This window comes from Andrena cerasifolii, chromosome 2 (genome assembly GCF_050908995.1).
Source record: "Andrena cerasifolii isolate SP2316 chromosome 2, iyAndCera1_principal, whole genome shotgun sequence".
In the NCBI taxonomy this organism is placed as follows: Eukaryota; Metazoa; Arthropoda; class Insecta; order Hymenoptera; family Andrenidae; genus Andrena; species Andrena cerasifolii.
The window spans coordinates 16,529,540-16,546,534 of record NC_135119.1 but is presented as its reverse complement, the minus strand read 5'-3'; the positions used below and the strand labels follow the sequence as shown (position 1 = coordinate 16,546,534).

The 16,995-nt window shown below is 42.0% G+C and overlaps 1 long non-coding RNA gene across 1 annotated transcript; it reads left to right on the top strand.

The window, feature by feature from the left end:
* Positions 1-2,076: 2,076 nt before the first annotated feature.
* LOC143378813 (uncharacterized) lies at positions 2,077-10,880 on the top strand. The gene is made up of 3 exons (XR_013088364.1): positions 2,077-2,535; positions 9,341-9,746; positions 9,871-10,880. It is a non-coding gene; the product is annotated as an uncharacterized LOC143378813 (long non-coding RNA).
* The last annotated feature ends 6,115 nt before the right edge of the window (positions 10,881-16,995 follow it).

Below are 16,995 nucleotides of genomic sequence, written 5' to 3'. Positions count from 1 at the left end.
TAAATATGCAATGTACGTGGATGAAATGTGCAGTAAATATGAATTTTCCCAGGGATCAGGAAATTCATGCGATTTTGTTTGATCAATATATTTATAATTTGTATTGCAGAAACTATTATAATATTATAGAAACTGTTATACACAGCATGTTCCAGACAGTTCAAATTTTCTGAATTGTTAAGTGAGAAGTCTCTCAAATTTTTCTATATTGTCTAGTTTTTCAAAGCGAGCTTTTATATGTATATGCTAAGTCCGAAAGGAGGATTAAGTTTTTCAGAATTTCTTGCGCCGATCAAATTGAAACAGCGTTGCCGTACTCAAAGCATTGACTAATTTCGTTACTTACGTACTTCGAAATTGAATTAAATTGAATTGCTAATTTGAAAGCAAGTTTTGCATATGCTAGAATTATGTGAGATATGTCAAATGAAGTTTATCTTTTTTACCATTTGAAAACGTCATGGTTCATCAAACGATAGTTCCGCAATATGTGATGCAATTCTAAATGAATGTAGCTTCTTCTGATTACAAGCGAATATTTTTCAATTGAATTCTTGTCCTCTCGGTCTATATACCATTCTGTACAGAAGATAACGAATTTGCATATTAAAGAAGATATAGAGACTTGCGAACACAGGATGACATGCATGTTACTGACAAACAGATTGAACTAAGAAGAATTCATAAATTTACTACTGTGATAACGTACGAGCTTGTAGCAGCTGTTTCGCTGTTTTCGCTAAAGTTAACATAAATCCAAATCTCTCGATTGATTCTTCAGATGAACACTTGAAAGTTTTAAACGGCGTCGGCCGCGTTTCCGTGCCGAGTGATTCGAGACCCTGCGCATGGTTTTAGCCGGGGTTCACGTTTTTATTTTTTGAAAAGCATCAAAAGTATTGGGTAAACTTGCCGATGAACTGGGCCCTCGCTGATTTCTATGAGCTTCACATATGCTGCAGAACTCGACTTTTGAGCAACTTTTTCCTTCGACAAAATTGCCGGTCGGCCTTAGTTTCCGAAATATTCGCAGGAAAACTTTCGATATTATACAATTGTACTCTACGTATACGTGCACTCTCGCCACAGTGTGTGCAGCATCACGCTATCGGCGATTGTCTTCTGTTTGTTAAACACTGCGCGGCAGCTTGTAGCATGCGTATCTAACGGGTCCACGCGTGGTGTCGCAGCAAGAAAATGTTGCTGCGTTACTGTTTACAGATAATCTGGAAGCAGAGTGTCGGCACGGGACCGTCGCTTATCTACTGTTTCGGTAAACTTATCGAAAAGCTACCTCCTCACCAGTGGCGGATTTAACAGGGCGGTCGATGAGCACTTGCCACCTGGGCCCCTGCTCGGAAGGCCCACCAGGGCCCCATCCGCAAACAAAATTATGATTTTATCTAAACTATATTTTTTTTCTGTATTATTATACCGAACCCGTTTTCAGTAAACTATCGCTTTAGTTTCTCGAAAAATGGGCCCCTGCTCAGTTTACCCGGTATACATGTTGTCTGCCCATCACCGCGCGTCATATACGGAGAAACAGTGGATGTGCAGCGATCAAGTGTTCACGTATACACTGCCACGGTGGTGTACATATATAAGCAGAACTAAATGTAGCAGTAGCAACAGTTTTTCCTCAATATCTTGGAAAGTAAGGCCGACCGCCAATATTGTCAAAAGAAAAAGTTGTTCAGAATGACGACTTTGACATCATATGTGAAGCTCATCGAAATCGCTGAGGGCCAAGGGCGGATCCAGAGTAATAAAATAGAAAAATATTATGACACTGTGCATTATTCTGTATAAATAATTAATGTGAATTCAATTATTTAGGCTTTAGTATCAGATAGAGATATTAAAATATAAGTTACAAGCAAATTTTAAATCTAGTAAAAGAGGGTTGAAAAATGTACTTATGAACTTTCACATATTTCGCCCCCTCCAAGAAAGGCTCCTGAATCCGCCTCTGGCGAGGGCGCAGTTCGTCGGCAAGTTTATCCAAAACTCAGATATGTAGATAGTTTATCTGTCAGACCTACGCCGCAATGTACACACGATAAGATTAATACGTTCGTGTATAAATAATTATTGTATCTTCAAACTGCATCCGACAAACAGGTTCTTTCTTAGATTTGAATACCTAATGATCATAATATTTGTTTCCCGTGACTCGTCGCATCGTGGAAATTGCTGTGTCGTGATGCATCTAACAGTCGAGACGTCCACGCGTGCAGTACTCTAGGACACGCGCGCAATTTCTGCTCGCTGGGGTACAGCCGAACCAGTCATTACTCGCCGTTCGGCTTGTCGTGCATCGGGAAATTTAGGCACGCGGCCTGGTCGCTTCGATGGAGACGAAGGTATCGTCGAGTTTCACCGGGGACAGATCGGTGACGTGGGAAATCGTTTCTGTTGCGAAGTAAGAAACAGTGATCGGTGTGTGCATTGGGGATGACGAAGGAAAAGAAGGTTGCATCAGTCGTGCAGCCGGCATGGACGCGCAAGCTGTTCAAGGATCATAATTACGAGGTATGACGGGTGAAATTGGCGTCGTTAAGGATTTAGCAAACAGTACGATAGAACTCTTCCTCTATCAGGTTTATCTGTGCTGCATGTATGTTGCTCGGTAAATCTGTAATTACTACTCTGAGAACGTGAGTTGATATGCATGGATGATTGCGAATCTGTGGAACATGATACAGTGGATTTGGAACCCTTAGGGTTTGATGTTGGTAATCCCAAGTACAGGAGATTTGCATTTCCATTTGTATCACTAAACTCTGGGAATCCAACATGGCCGAGTGCAGGTTTTCGAGATTCATGTGAAAGGAATTCTGAAACCGTGGACCACGGATCCTTTTCAAGTACCAAAGGTTGCAGGATTCTCAGGTGAATGTTGATTCAGAAGTTTCAGAGATTTCTAAAGATCTTGAAGGTTGCAGGATCTCCAGGTGGATCTCGAGGATCTGGATAAGTTCTAACAGACACAAGAACTCTAGTTCGTGGATACGCAATTCTCTTGATCTTCAGGTCGAGTGTATGAGATCCTGAGTGATCGAGGTCTGCGAGCCCATGGTCTTTTTTGCCTTAACCTTAGCTTCTACGAATCCAGACACATCTCCACTGGTTCTGAAACGTCCTCCCAGGAGACGTCGAACTATCATGTCAACCGCGAGTTTTTCTCTAATTTATCGAAATACGCCGGGCTCGCGTGCATAGCGCGGCAATTACGCGATTTTCCCCCGATCGCTGGCCCTATCTCAGCGGCCATCGCAGAAACCCCCCTCGAGAGGCAGGAGGATCGGCGGCAATTTCAATCCACCGTGAAGTTACTTTGTACGGCTGCGAGTCACGTCAGGCCACGGAATTCGCTACCGTGTTGCTCACGCGAGTCAGAACTCCAACCAGAACTTCCAATCCCTGCCTTTCCTCCCCCCTTGCACATCTCGTTCCTCGAGGACGCCCGCAGGCACAAATCCATCCCCCGACAAAGTAGCTCGCTAACCACACAGTGGTGGTCAGAAGAAAGCATGAAACCTTGTGCTCCTTTACGTGTACCTGAACAACTGATAGCGAACTTGCCAGATTGCCGTGAGTAGTCCACCCTCGGGAGCTTGCTAACTCTATGCAAGGCGAACCAGGCATACAAGGTTCCTTCTTCTGTTCAACAGTCTTCACTTCTTCAACTTTCTTTTGACTTCCACTGCACACCTTGGTCCGTTTCCTCTCAGCCCTGTCCTCCCTTCGACTGTTCATGGTTGCCCCTTTTCCATCTGTCCGTTTCCTTCTCCCCATCCATTTAAGTAGATTCCTTTAATCAGGGATCGCGGTACTGACACGCGAGCCGCTCGCAAACCCTTCAGGCTCCGCAACTCTTCGGGATAATAAGCCAGAGAAGTATAGACTGTACTTAGAATCGTACAAGAGGACGCGCGGGCATTTGGATTGTAAAAATTCTGCTCGTGCACCCATTAGAAGGATCGTTAAAGTAATCGTCCGTGGCTCGTTATTGGGTGATAATTCCTATGCGCGATCATTATACCCCGCGGATCCAAGTGGATCTACAAGGTGTCGGTAAGATCGCGGACAGGATCTCGGCTGTGTCGACGCCCTGGCGACGTTTTCGCTACTCTTTCGTGAAGCTTCTAGGGGAAATTGGCATGCTGTCGGTATAGGGGAGGAAAGGAAGGATCTATACGAAAGTAGAGGTCGGTAAGTGGAGTAGCTTGCGGTTGGTAAGACTTCATAGATCCGTTCTCCGGGATTCCTGAGGTGGCGTGGTTCTTTTAATTCCCCACAGGTGGCAGAAAGGTGTGATTGAAATCCCTGTCGGGCGGATTTGGCGTTTTTATTCGAATCCATAACTCCTTGGGACAGTTTCGGGAAACGCGCGCATAGCTTAGTAATCGAATGGCTTTTGTATATTCTGTACACGTTTTCTAATTATATTCTATCAGCATGGGAATCTTGAAAGTGTTCCTTTCCGGCGCCAAAATTTGATGCAACAAAATACCTCTTTCAAAGCGACGTACACGATATTCCCATTCCAATCAATATCACCCTATCCCTCCAAAGCACCCTTCTACTTCCGACTAAAGGTAGATTCACACTATCCGTATAACCGGCAGCCTACCGTCCGCAAACACATTCTTCAATAGGTTTTACGTGATCGGAACAATGGGCCCTGAAATTCCAAAAATTGAAGGAATTGCAGTAAAAAATGTACGAGCCTGTACATGAGATCAGATAACGATGCCCAACTTTAAATGCGATTTCCCAGAAACTACGTTTTTACAGCGAGCTGCAGGAAAATATTCCCCTCCATGTGTTGGGACCACATTTTCAATATAAATTCTTAAAAAAAAAGATAAAAAATATTTTTCCTATGAAGAAAGGATGAAATCAGAAACATCAATACAAAAATTGTATTAATTTGTTTATCAAAATTTTGCTTCCTGCACAAGATGGACACTGCCTTACAGATTATAAAAAGGCCTTTACTTTGTGTTTTAGGTAATTCGCCTGTCCAGAATCGTGTTCACCGTCAAACGGTGCATCGCGCACGCGCCCTCACATTTATATTTATACCCTTTTTCCTGTAAATATATTTAAAATTTTCTTTTTGCGCATTAAATCAACTAAATGACGCCTAAAAATTAAAACAAAAATTATCTCTATATTCATTTATTACACCCAGAATATGCTTTTGAAGATGGGGTTCATTTTGGGCTGTTGAGGGTAACCTACCCCTTCAAGGGGTCATGCTCAGTCAGGAGGCCGAAAGAAGGGTGGTCTTTGAAAATTTTTTACTCAAAAGCTATAACACATTTCTCAAGAAATCTTTTTTCCCCCCGAAACCAAGTCTAAAATGTCCAAAAAGGAATCGATACCTCAGTTGGATAGAAAGTGTCGGCCCAAAAAATCATTTCCCTTTCACCTACCACCGACAAAATCGTTTCTCCGATTGGACTGGATCTCCCCCCGTCAGCGGTGGGCTGGCAGGGGCGGATTACACGGTATCGCGTCGGTCGTCTCATGAATTAGGCAACGGACAAGTTAATGAAAGTTTTCCCGGGCCATTACGCCTAATAATAGAGCAGCCCCGACCGGCGCGGCTCGGCGGTCTCCCGAGCTGAGAAATCGAGCCCCGCGCGCTTTATCCGCAGGACGCGTCCTACGATGGACGGTAGACGGGGCCAGATGAAATTGGTTAACTTAAATAACTCGCGGGGTCGATTATAATTTTCGACGGTGGCTGGTGTTCTCGGCCAAATACTTTACGACCGCAGCCAGCATACGGAATAAGGTGATACGCGTAAATTATAGTTATTTCGCGTCTGGGCCTATAAGGCGCGCGCGTAATAGGCGCGACCGATGCGTATAATTATTATGGTAAACTTTACCGCTGGCGATCGGCACCCCTTTTCCTCCATCGACCATCCCGAGCGCGTCGCGCATCGTTCGCGTCGTTAAGGAAACACTGGTATCGCGGGATTTGCATCATTTTCGTGTAAACAACTGTCCGTTCGATTAGGGAACGCGTGCTATTCACTTTCCTCCCGCTGGCGCGCAGAAGCCAACGAGATAATCGTTTCGCGAGTTTGCTGCGGGTGAAGTTGTTACAGCGAATTGTCGAGAACCTGGGAACGAGGAACGGTTCGTTTGCATGCGTATGTATACCGTTACAGGAGTCAGAGGGTTGTGGAATAAAGGAAATCGATCAACCTTTTTTTGCAGACGGATACTTCTCTGCCTTTAATTCTAATGGTCCTTTGATGGCTGTCGATTATTGTACGCTTTCGATATTTATGGTTATCCGAGGCTTACGGAGGGTTTTATATTTCCAGGTCACGAAATATCAATAATTTTACAAAGATGAAGTAGGTATTCGAAGAAAGTAGGACAAAAGTTCAGATCTGCTTGTAGAATTAATAGAATATACGTTAACAACTGCGTTTCTTGTACGAAAGGTCGCAGTTCGAAGCTCACATTTTTTTTTCTTTTTTAGCTTAGCAGAAGCTATTCGAGAATCGCTGATTACGGGAATTTTCGCGATTCTAGACCTTATTCTGCGATCTTTAAACGTTTGTAGCTCGGAACAACGTTAACCGATTTTGATGAAATTTTAGGCACATATACAACTTACTGCAATCTACAAACGGCTTTTTTTTTAATTTCATTACAAGCTCACAAAAAAAAGTTTAAAAATTGACCTTTACTATTCTTTTCGCTATTCCAACCAAATACATTTTTTTGTCAAAACGACGAAACGCGTCAGTTAGCAAACTAATCCTTCTAGCTTCTCTAAAAAACTCAAGTTGTTTGGACCAATTCTAAAAAAGTTATGCGATTTTAAAGAGTGTCCGAATATTAATGCGAGTCACTGTATGTTTAGTTGCTGATAGCATCTTATTGTCGCTTTTATATGTAGGCTCTCTTGTCTCTGTTCTTGTTTCAAAGTATCAATGTTGAAGGTCCATCCAGCCAATCGATCGCACGGACCCTCGAAAGGGTTAAAAAGTACATAACTAAATATTTCCTAACATTCAAAAAAGTCGAACATACCATTTACAGTAACCACTGGAAATATTTATTGAACCAATTTTTATAGGAACATGACTGATAAAATGATTCGTACGCAACTTATTTTGGCCGAGATAGTGAGCTACACATGTTTGAAATAAATAAATTTTGCATTAACTTCTGTTCCTGGCGATGGTGGTGTTATATCGCGTGACCTAAGCAGGTTCTGTGATTGATGCAGAGTGACATGAAATGTCATTAAATACCTCCGAATGGCACGTCATGCATTTCACACACAAACACCACTTATGTTTAACTTCTTATACTTTTGAACAATAGACACTCTGAACTCTGTCGTTAGTATCCGCGACCTTGGGATTAACGTTGACTCGCCTTTATCTTTTGGCGAACTGTGTAAAAAACGTATCATCTACAATACAATGCCACACTAATTACCTTGGGATTTTTCCTTCTTCCTTTTGATCGCGCATTATTTTTCGTTTATAAGCAATCCTCACTGTTAACCCCACTACTGTAAACTAAAGGGTAATATGTAATAACAATACAATGCCACACTAATTACCTTGGGATTTTTCCCTCTTCCTTTTGATCGCGCATTATTTTTCGTTTATAAGCAATCCTCACTGTTATCCCCACTACTGTAAACTAAAGGGTAATATACAATAATAATACTATTTTTTCTAATAAAAATAATTGATAACGTACTTATTCGAGTGACGCAATATGTCCAGTACTTTATGTTCAAGTATAATAAATAAATTATGCTCAAGAAATAATAAAAATTTTAACAGCAAATACTTCTCGCCGCGTATCTGGGCTCTCGAATCGTGGAGGAACCGTTCGAAATGGTCCTGCTCACCGTGGACACGCGCATACATACGCGATCTCTGTTAAATTTGTATCGAGGCTGTTGCGCTTACACAGCCGGGTGGATTAGCGGGACGGTATGCGTTATGCGCGATGTTTAATGCATGGCGTTTCGCCGTGTGCGTCGGGGGCGTAGAAAATTGAATCGGAATTCGGATCGATACGCGACAGGGGCTCAGGAAGTTCACTTATCTGGTATCTGGACCCGACGACGCTGGGACCCGTCGCGTCGAATAGAAACGACCGATTCGTTTTAATCGATCGGATCCGGCCCGTCCATGGCTTGCGCAAGAAAAAACAAAATATATTCGCGCCTTGACTTTTTTCCCAACGTGTGAACTTTCTACCACCGATACGATATCTGGACGACCGTCCTCTATTGTGGAGACGAGAAAGAACGGGAAACAATCGATTAATGGCAGTGGAATTTCCAGCACTTCTGCAGTAACTTGAGTCTACACTCAGCAATATAATGCAATGATTATTGGGATAATGCATTCATTGGGAAGTACGATAAAATATTGTCTATCGCTTCTCTGATTACCTCTAATGTATTTGATTGATTAAAACTTTCCTGTTCTAGTTTCTCGAGGTCACTTCCTAATCAGTTCGTAGTTATTTTAAAACACTATAATGACAGCAGAAAGTTGTAGTTTTCGTTTTTTGTAACACATCATTCATTTAGGGATTGTTGAAAGTATTCTTAGAGGAAGCGTATAGATTTTATAAATAAAAATTTTATTTAAGTTAATTTTATTATTTACATAGAAATTTGCTTGTTCTGGGTAATAAAGATATGTAATTAATATAGCTATTGATATTCCAATGAGTAAATATATAACTATTATGAGTTCATTTATTTTAATTTTTCATGGGTGATTATTAATTATTCTGGTAAAATAGAGAAATCGGCTTGAAGCTTTTTTTCACTGATAACGTAGTAGATATCGACGGAATTATGCGCTACATATATGCGCTACTATTTCTCGCGATTTACCGGTAAATATCGAGAAATACGTAATTTATCAAATTACCGGTAAAAATTTGGCGATTTACCGGTAAAAATTTGATGTATAGCAATGTAGGGCATATATATAGCGCATAATTCCGTCGACATCTACTACGTTATCAGTGAAAAAAAACTTCAAACCGATTTACCGATTTACCGGTTTGCAATCCCTAAATTCATTGCCCCGCAATGAAGTGTTTATTTCTGTTTCATGCTTTTTGTATTTAACGTCATGTGCTTTAATGCTGTCTCTGTTTTTGAGTATTTAGAGGAGATTTACCACTGTAACCAAACTGAACCTTTCGAGTTGAAGTTTCGTGTCTTCTTATAGAGGAACATCTCGTGATCGTGGCCAATGAATTCCACAGAATCTTCAGCCCTGAAGAGACATTTTTTAATCGAATTATATTTTAGCTAGACTCATCGTCAGTAAGAGGAAGTCGCAGTTTCTGGGGAGGAAAGTCTGTGACGCAGCAGTCAGAGACGCGTAGTTTCCACGACTACTAGATTTTCCTGCACACGAACGAGACCTGGACCGTTTCGCAGGAAACGGCACCGGGAAAGACGAAACCGGAAGCAGTGGGCTGCGAACGCGGAATCCACTCGAAATTGCCGCTGGCTGGATCGTCTGTGCGCCAGACGAATGGAATTTCCGTTTGGGAGTTCGGCTTTGCTCGTTTTGCCCGGCAAAGAAACGCGAAGGTCCATCCAGATTCACTCGCTCCACTAAAAGACTTTCCTAAATTGCACCTAACTGAGTGCGCGAAGACAAGAGTGGCTAGAAAGTTTCTGATGCCACTTTAGAGTTGTCATCATCGTCGTGAGTGTGAAAATTTAGAAAATTTCAAAAGTGTGTCATATTTAACTTTTCTAGTCTTCTGTATTAATATATATTTCTGCTATTTCGTAATTAGGTTATTCTGATATGGTATACGTTCTTTCAGATCGCCAGGGATTGACAGCGCGAAGGTATGAGGAGGCTGTAGAAAAAGAAACGGTAATTTACACGGTGTAGACGTTTGTGATGTTTCTAATCGCACTCAAGCAGAACTCAAGGATACTCATATATTCTACGCGTCATTTTTCATATAATACCGAAGAATTTTAACTAGACAGTTTTTTAAGGAACCTCGGAAGACAATATGCAGATGTTCTTGCATTCTTCCATATTTAAGAAATAACTTCGGAATTTCATAATTCTTATTCTGCGCTTTCAAGCGAGTCGTATTCAGTAAACTGAAAACGATCCTGATAAGATGAATTTTACACATCGCGCAGCCTTAAACACGACAAGAGACATATAAATATATTTTTCATATATCTAGTCTAAAGAAAAAAATCGGTCCCCACGATTCGTTACGTATTTCACACACACTAAAAGCGTGTACGCGATTTCTCATTGCCCAACGTCTACATAGCCTTGTCCTTCCCCCTTAGAACTCTTTCTATAGCTTCGCATCTCTCGGAACTGTTGGGTCAGTGTGCAAAGTTCCCGGACCCATTCCCTGGGACCCTTTCGAAGGCAAGGGTCGCGCGTAGAGCGGCCAGTGGATTTACGACGGAAAATACAAGCGATAAAGTAGCGCGGTGACACAGTTGCAGAAGTATGGTCGCCTAGAAATTATGCGGAAAATGAGGACTACCCCGTCGCGCCGTTTAAACTAAATGGCGTGTCTCTCTGCCATTTAAATAACATCCCCGGGGTTTTTTGGCTCCCTCCACCTTGTTCAGTACCAGGACCGTTATTATAGAAATGACGAAAAGATAGCGAGGGTTAGGACAAGTGGTAGGTAATCGGGAGGGAACTGATGGGGCAGGTGCTAAGTTTCTGTTTATTGCTTGCAAACTGTCGATTGAGTAATTTTCATAAATAGCGATAGGAGGAGTCATTAATTGAGAAGCAAGGTAATTATAAATTAAGTAGTAGTGAACATAGGTAGATCGGACTAAAAGATGGCTGTTCTTTTATATTTAATATATTTAATGTGTAATATATTTAATATAGAAGTAAATATATACATATATATATATATATATATATATATATATGTGTGTGTGTGTATTAAATATATTACACATTAAATATATTAAATATACTTATGTACAAAGACTAAGCGAGATTATATCTTCGATAATTTATATTCCATTTCAATTTTTCTTATCGTAGAATACTTGTTTTCCAACGTGTAATCTTTCACATATTTTGTAATACGTTTTCCTAATTCTTAAAAATGGCAGATTTGTAAACTAACAGAAGCTTTCCCCTCCCCAGTTTTCAAATTCTCTCCTCTACCATCCGACACTTACTCGCTTACCAACAGCACTGCCCATAATACAACTGAAACACAAAGTTAACCCCGGTAGCATCTCCACAGCCATGGTCAGCAACCGTTGCCTCGCAACCTGAAACACCCATACCCACGTCAACGTATTTCGCCGCCAGTTAGAAATAAATTCTCTGCAAATGTAACGTCTCTTTACCCACGACTTGTAACTACCTAGAAGAGAACGCCGTGATTCGCTGGCCGCGGCGAAAGTTGGTCCCATGCAAATCGCCCGCGTCACGTGAAAAGCTTCGCGCGGACTCTTCCCTTAGAAAGCCAGCCGGTGGGTACTTTCTCCCGTCGCGCTGGGGGGGAAGGGGTCGCCCAAAGACGGTCAGTGAATTTATAACGCAAAATACGCGCAATAAAATCGAGGCCACCGTAGGAACACCAATCCTCGGGCGATAAAACACCCCTGTGGCAGCACACTTCCGAAGCAACCCCCTCGAGGCAGCGTCCTTTCAGCCATCGGCACGATTTAAATATTATCTTGTAAAGGGGATGGGTTTAATACATTTATAATTGTACACGGGAGTGTCAGGGCGGGCCAGGGTCATCGGTCGGACATCAGTGACCCTTCCGGGTGACCTACGAAAGGGTCATCGTCCACCGCGTCTTGTAACCTTCCTTTCCGCCTTTTTTTTTCTTCCTCTCCTTTCGGGGCCTCGAACACTTCACTCGGAAACTACCGAGTCGATCGAGCGAAATTTGGGGCACGGGCCTCACCGGTTTCTCGGCTTCCACCCTCCTCCCGAGGCGGGCCCGGAGGGGATGGTTCGCGCATTGTTCTTCGGGGTGGTCATCGGGAAACGTGCCGCCTGGGTTAGCCACTGCTGTCTAGATGCTATCGGGGACAGTTCTGAATGACAGAACTCGATGACGATTATGTTTTTCCTTGTTGCAGTTGAATAGAACAAAATGCTAGAGTACGTAGAGACTTCCCCAATTTTAGACGGTTTTCTAGATTTCTGAGGAGAAAAGAATGAACGTCTTATTGATTCCCCTAAATCATCCCCTTATCTCTACTCAATTGTCACACTCCTGTTTTTCTACGAGAACTCCCTTTCCACCCCTAAATAACATTCCACATTTCAACTCCAAGTATCATACACTCCACATTTTCCCATAATGATTTCATATATAAAAATCAAGCACAAGATTTAAATACGAGGTACCTTCACCCACATCCTTCAACAAAAAAGCCTCGTTAAGGGGTCGTGCTCAGTCAGGAGGCCGCAAAAAAAGGTGGTCTTTGGAAATTTTTTACTCAAAAGGATTTTTTTATCCGATGCTTAGTTTTCTTTTAATTGACGAAAATCAGGCAAGATTTATGATAAAAATTGAAACTTTTACTTTAAACATCAGCCATTTTTTCCCAAATCAATATTTCGAAAAAACCTTCGTTCAAATACTAGACAATACAATATAATAAGTAAATTCTTTTGAATTTTTTATTTTAGATGATCGACTTTCGAGCAGCAGTGGTCACCGCAGAAGCCTTTTTTTAGAGAACCTTCGAGTGATAGACAATAACTCAGTTACTGATAAATATTTTTAAATAAAAAAAATACGATGCACGGTACTAGATGCAATCCTTAAAAGGAAAAAAGATTTTTTTCAGAAATGTGTTATAGCTTTTGAGTAAAAATATTCCAAAGCCACCCTTTTCTTCGGCCTCCTGACTGAGCATGACCCCTTAAGCTTCAGCGTCGGCCCCAAGGATGCGAACTACACGCTGCGCGGGGACTGCGGGAACATCATCCCCCGAGGTGCACCGGCAGTGTCTCGAATTTCACGGACGTCAGGCTGTTCGAACGAGCCTGCGGGAATGTTCGATGATGACGACGGTATTTTCGAGGGAACGAATTCAGCGGGACGTTTAACTCCGGAGTCTAGATGCAGCGTCCAAACGCAGGTGGTTTCTTCCAATAAGTTGTTTAGAACGAAGTTCCTCCAGCACTTTTGGAAAAAGAAGAGAATCGGGAAAGAAGTGGAAACGAATATACGAAAAAGCATATATAGGCAACTCTACAGATGAAGTAAGAAACAAGTTGATTTTTTTTTGTTTTTACGCTTTCGACGCTGATAGGAGATAGCGCGTTTAGGCCGGCAAGTGTCCCATGAGAAACGTCTGTACATATTCGTGCCACGACGAACTAGCCATTCTCTCCCTCGTCCCTCTTCCACCCGTTGGCCCGTTCGCGTGCACACGTTGGAAGCAGTCCAAGCGTTTTAATTTCGGAAGACGTTGCAATATAACGGTTCCTAGCGAAATTGAAACGCAACCCCTACGTCGGCCCTCGCCGCTGGCCAGCCGTTTCAGCCTTACCACGCCGAGGGCCCTTTCTAATTGTTTGGGAGGCCAACGCCATGCCTCTCGCGTATCGCATACATTACGCATGAATTTCGCCTCTGTCCGTTCCTCCTTCTGCGGGACATCGGCCGTGTCAGCCCCGAGATATTAGCATCCCCTCTGCCAGCAACCTTGGTTGCGGTTGCTCCTTCTCTCTCTTTCTCTCTCTCTCTCTCTGCGCCTCAGGGGAGTAGATCTTCCTGGCGATCGGTTCGATAACTCTTCATAAGAATCGCGGAAACTTTCTCGTTCCGAGTAATAGATGCGTTTTGTTTGAAAATGGGACTGGAGGATCACCGTGTGGATACAAGAAATGTTTACCGTGGGCCCTCAGTGTTGCAGGAATCTCAAAGAACTGAACAAAAAATTGGTAACTGATAAATCAAACGAAGGATCTATTTCTAGTATCTTTCTTGAAAACAAGTGGAGTAGATTGTTTCAGAAGTAATTCGAAGCATTAGTATCATCCCTCGTTTCTACCTACCCTAACTCTTAATGTCACCAGACAACACTCGGTTCTAATTAAAACAGTACATAGCGTGACATTGATCGATCGCGATGGAAACCAATCCCATCCCATCATCCAAAACGAAAACTCCCTGGAAGGGACTGTTCCTCTAGTGATTTTGAGCCGCGTCTCTCTCGGTCCAGCTCCTCGGAAAGGAATAGCGATCCCGAGGGACTAAATCGGGAGATGCGGCGCCCGGACCGTTGCGGTGGGGGCGAAGAGTAACTAGCAGAAGAGCGTAACGCGTTTTTAACGTACATCCACGGTGGAACGGGGCCGCGTGTCGCTGTGTATCGCGCATGAATTTCGACGATGTCCGTTCTTCCGGCTACCTAGGCGAGCGCAACACGCGGCTTATATTATTAGTACCCCTGGCCGGGGCCATTACGCTCGTCCACCTTGGCCCCGCGCATTGTTCTTCTAATTTATGCCAAGGTGGGTCTAGCCGACGCTCTTCCATCCCCCTCCCTCGCCCTCCGTCGCCCCGCTGCCCCTGCAGCGTTTCCATTTCTATTTCACTCGTACGGTGCACCTTGAATTATGGAGTCCGCGCCACTAAATCTTCGGGGCTAATTGAATTATTGCTCGGATCTAGGCGGCACGGAGTTCGGTCTTCGGAATGGCAGACAAAAAAGAAAAGAACCGGCGGAGACACGAAGAAATCCTTACGAATATAGAGGGTGTCCTCTGACTGGCGACACGGAACGGGGAGTTTATTTATTTACAACGAATTTATTACGTATCGGAATTAGAATACAGTAACTGTAGGTGTAAGAGTGGACGTCAGGCTTGTAATGCTGTAAAATGGGACGTAGTAGCATTTTTGGTTGGCCCACAGTATCCCCAAGTTGAGAATTGCTTGACCATCAAAATGTCAATAATAAATGCTACTAGGGGTAGAATGTAAGGAGCACACGAGACGAAGGAAGGAAGAGTGAGGTTTGACGGAAATTGTGTTGGGGATATTTCCCCATACAACTATATTTGGTTTGGGGAGGTTTTTGGGGTTTAGGAAAAGTGGCTGGAATTGTATTGAATTAAGTGGATTTGGTAGACGAATGCTTGTATTTTTAAACGATTTTATTCAGCTTCGATCCTCTGTTTATTTGTTTGTATGTTTGTATGGTTCAAATCTGGCAACTCAAATTTAACCCACTTTCAACTATCCAGTTGTCTTGAAACTTCGCAGGCGTGAGTAGTTTGGATGACAATACAATATTTAAAAAAAAAAATTAACTCCGAGCGGGTGAAAAAATTACCCAGTCAGCAATAAATATAACCCATAACCACAAATCCAAACGACTTGAAATCAGCCACTCGCTTTCTTTTACAAAAACGACAAAAATCCGCTGCGTTCGGGACGCATCGTGATTACCGAAAACACAGAATTTATCGAGAAATGATCCGTCACGTATGTACGAGTAGTAAAATTAAAACTTTGCAGGCGTTCGTAGTATATCACCATCGAAATTGTAGTACAAGAAAAGAATTATTTTTTAGTGACTGTAGCACTACAACGTTCAAGCAAACTGTTAAACTGTATACAGCAATAAAATATACTTGTAAAGAAGTCTGAGCTGCGAAATGTAAATCCACAAAGACTAAAAACTAGAAAACAAAAGATGTATAAATAAAAATTTATGTTAAACGATTTTATTAAAAATGTAAAAACTAAATTAATAACACTAAAAACTCAAAAATAATTATTTTCTTGTACTTCAATTCTGATGGTGTTAACATCGCTTTAAATAAAATCGTGAGGCACCATGTGCAACCAAAATTTGAAGTATTAAAGTGATTCATCTCCTGTTATGAAATATCGTGCCCCACGATTTTATTTAAAGTGATATTAACACCATCAAAATTGAAGTACCAGAAAATAATTATTTTTTAGTTTTTAGTGCTTTTAATTTAGTTTTCACTGCATTTTTAATAAAATCGTTTAACACAATTTTTTTTATATATTTTTTTTATTTCTAAATTGGTAATAGCACTGTTACTGTTTACACTGTATTATTAATGTGTACGGTTGGCGATTACGTTCTTAATGAATATTGTCCTAAGCCAACAAATCTATGTTGCGTTTGGCAATGAAAGTTACGCTTTAGTAGAAAACATTAATTTCTGAAGGATTTTGAGTTGCTAGATTCACACTCGATGGAAATCTCGCCAATCCTGCTGTATATCAGAAATGTCACCGTCACGTGCACCTAACGGGAGAATCATTACCATTTTATTCTCCATTACTGTAGGTGGCCAAGTCGAAGTAGAATAGTAGAGCCTGAGAATTTATATCGATAAAAGTGAGCCAGCATTCGCGACACAGAAGACGCTATAATATTAGCTTTCGAAGAAGTTCTAATATCAATTTGATCGATGCGCACACGAAAAGACATTAATCTACAGAGTAAGGAAGCAACAAATATTCAAAATCTCCTTTCCCCAAACACGAAGCTTCTCACAAAGAAGTTGCAGAATGCAACTTCGATTTATTAATTTATTTTCCATTCGTAGAATCATCAATTTTCCAGTTGCGTACTCAGCTACGAGACACCCTGTAGTTCTCCTCTACTTATTCCGTTTTGCTCACTAGCTGGAACTGACCTTGCTTTTCAATTTTATACCCGGAGTCTGATCGATCATACCTTACTCTTCAACGTGTTAGAGGACCTCGAAGCGTGTGGTCCTGGTTTCTCGAAAACGTGATAAACTCTATTCGCGCGACGCTCCTGTGTGGAGAAAAAAAATTGATGGAGGAGATATCGCCTCGATCGGTCTGGCGATCTTTTAAATGGAAATAATAACTTTCGTTTCGCTAAGTTGAGTGCATATGTGAGGTTGTTACCCTTTCTCGAAAATTGTGAATGCAGGCGGACTGGTTCTG